At 39.9% G+C, this 3,282-nt stretch overlaps 1 pseudogene; it reads left to right on the top strand.

Moving 5' to 3' along the window:
- On the top strand, positions 1 to 3,046 carry LOC128311293 (60S ribosomal protein L9-like; annotated as a pseudogene).
- The last annotated feature ends 236 nt before the right edge of the window (positions 3,047 to 3,282 follow it).

The following is a 3,282-nucleotide window of genomic DNA, read 5'->3' as shown; positions in this document are numbered from 1 at the left end:
GCGCCTGGGTGGCTCAGTCAGTTAAGCGTCCAACTTCTGCTCAGGTCATGATCTCGTGGTTTGTGGGTTTGAGCCCCACATCGGGCTCTGTGCTGACAGCTCAGAGCCTGGAGCCTGCTTCGGATTCTGTGTCTCGCTCTCTCTCTGCCTCTCCCCTGCTCACGCTCTGTCTCTCTCTGTCTCAAAATAAATAAAACATTAAAAAAAATTTTTTTTAAAGAAAAATAAAGTTGGAGGCATCACAATTCGAGATTTCAAGTTATACTACAAGGCTGTAGTAATCAAAACAGTATGGTACGGGCACAAAAATAGACACAGGATCAATAAAACAGCATAGAAAAACTAGAAACAGGGGTGCCTGGGTGGCCTAGCTGGTTAAGCGGCCGACTTTGGCTCAGGTCATGATCTCGCAGTCCGTGAGTTTGAGCCCCGTGTTGGGCTCTGTGCTGACAGCTCAGAGCCTGGAGCCTGTTTCAGATTCTGTGTCTCCCTCTCTCTGACCCTCCCCCGTTCATGCTCTGTCTCAAAAATAAATAAACATTAAAAAAATTTAAAAAAAAAAGAAAAACTGGAAACAAACCACAATTATCAGATAAATTAATCTCCAACAAAAGAGGCAAGAATATGCAATGAGAAAAAAGCAGTCTCTTCAACAAATGGTGTTGAGAAAACTGGACAGCTACATGCAGAAGAATGAAACTGGACCACTTTATTTCACCATACACAAATAATGGTCAAAATGGATTAAAGACCTAAATGTAAGATGTGAAACCATAAAAATCCTAGAAGAGAGCATAGGCAGTAATTTCTCGGATATCAGCCATAGCAACATTTTTCTAGATATGTCTCCTGGAGCAAGGGAAATGAAAGCAAAAGTAAATTATTGGGACTACATCAAAATAAAAAGCTTCTGTACAGCAAAGGAAACAGTCAACAGAAGACAACAAAACTAAAAGACAACCTACTGAATGGGAGAAGATATTTGCAAATGATATATCTGATAAAGGGTTAATATCAAAAATTTATAAAGAACTTACAAAACTCAACACCCAAAAAATAATCCAATTAAAAAATCAGCAGAAGACATGAACAGATACTTCTCCAAAGAAGCCATCCAGATGGCCAACAGACACATGAAAAGATACTCAACAGCACTCATCATCAGGAAAATGCACATCAAAACCACAATGAGATATCACCTCACACCTGTCAGAATAGCTAAAATAAAAAAAACACAAGTAACAAGTACTGGCAAGGATGTGGAGAAAAAGGAACCCTCATGCACTGTTAGTTGGAATGCAAACTGGTGCAGCCACTGTGGAAAAACAGTATGGCGGTTCCTCAAAAAATTAAACATAGAACTACTCTACAGTCCAATAATCCCACTCTGGGTATTTACCCAAAGAATACAAAAGCACTGATTCTAAAGGATACATGCACCCTTATGTTCATTGCAGCATTATTTAAAATAGCCAAATTATGGAAGCAACCCAATGTCCATCGACAGATGAATGGATAAAGAAGATATAGATATAGATATAGACATAGATATAGATATAGATAGATATATAGATACACACACAATGGAATATTATCCAGCCATAAAAAAATGAAATCTTGCTATCTGCAACCACATGGATGGAGCTAGCGAGTATAATGCCCAGTGAAATGTCAGGGAAAGACAAATATGATTTCACTCAATACATGGAATATAAGAAGCCAAACAAAAGATCAAAGGGAAAAAGAGAGATAAATCAAGAAACAAACTCAACTGCAGAGAACAAACTGATGGTTACAAGAACGAGGCGGGTGGAAGGATGGGTGAAATAGGTGAAGGAGATTAAGAATACACTTACTGTTTTGGCAGCATCTGAGAGAATGAAGACCATTCTCATCAATCAAACGATTGACATTCCAGAAAATGCTGACATCACTCTTAAGGGACCCACTGTTTTGTAAAGGGTCCTAGAGGAACCCTGTGAAGGGACTTCAGCCACATCATTGTAGAGCTCGGTGTTCTTCGAAAGAAAAAGAGAAGGCTCCAAGTTGACAAATGGTGGGGAAATAGAAAAGAATTGGCTATTGTTGTTTGCACTATCTATAGTCATGCACAGAACATGATGAAGGGTGTTAACACTAGGTTTCCATTACAAGATGAGGTCTGTGTGTGTCACTTCCCCCATCAATGCTGTTATTCAGGAGAATGGTTCTCTTATTGAAATTTGAAATTTCTTGGGTGAAAAATACATCCACAGGGTTGAGATGAAACCAGGTATTGCTCATTCAGTATCTCAAGCCCAAAAAGAAGAGTTAATTCTTGAAGGAAATGACATTGAACTTGTATCAAACTCAGCTGCTTCGATTCACAAAGTCACAACAGTTAAAAACAAGGATATCAGAAAATTTGGGGATGATATCTATGTTTTTTTCCTTTCTTTAATTTTATTTTTAATTTTTTAAAAATTTACATCCAAATTAATTAGCATATAGTGAAACAATGATTTCCGGAGTAGATTCCTTAATGCCCCTTAACCATTTAGCCCATTCCCCCTCCCACAACCCCTCCAGCAACCCTCAGTTTGTTCTCCATATTTATGAGTCTCTTCTGTTTTGTCCCCCTCCCTGTTCTATATTATTTTTGTTTCCCTTCCCTTATGTTCATCTGTTTTGTCTCTTAAAGTCTTCATATGAGTGAAGTCATATGATTTGTGTCTTTCTCTGACTGACTAATTTCACTTAGCATAATACCCTCCAGTTCCATCCACGTAGTTGCAAATAGCAAGATATCATTCTTTTTGATTGCCTTGTGATACATTTTTTTTAAGTTTACTTACTTAATTTGAGAGAGACAGAGACTGTGCAAGTGGGGGAGGAGCAGAGAGAGAGGGTAAGAGAGGATCCCAAGCAGGCTCCATGCTGCCAGTGCAGGGCCACATGCGGGATTCGAGCTCACAAAACCGTGAGATCATGACTTGAGCCAAAACTGAGAGACGCTTAACTGAGCCACCCAGCTGCCCCAAGACTTAGTGATATTTAAAAGATGCAATGAGGGGCGTCTGGGTGGCTCAGTCAGTTAAGCGGCCCGACTTCGGCGCAGGTCATGATCTCAGGGTCAGTGAGTTGGAGCCCCGCGTCGGGCTCTGTGCTGACAGCTCAGAGCCTGGAGCCTGTTTCAGATTCTGTGTCTCCCTCTCTCTGACCCTCCCCCGTTCATGCTCTGTCTCTCTCTGTCTCAAAAATAAACGTTAAAAAAAAATAAAAAATAAAAGATGCAATGAAAGC

The sequence above is a fragment of the Acinonyx jubatus genome, chromosome A1 (genome assembly GCF_027475565.1).
Source record: "Acinonyx jubatus isolate Ajub_Pintada_27869175 chromosome A1, VMU_Ajub_asm_v1.0, whole genome shotgun sequence".
In the NCBI taxonomy this organism is placed as follows: Eukaryota; Metazoa; Chordata; class Mammalia; order Carnivora; family Felidae; genus Acinonyx; species Acinonyx jubatus.
This window is presented reverse-complemented; position numbering and strand designations above follow the sequence as displayed.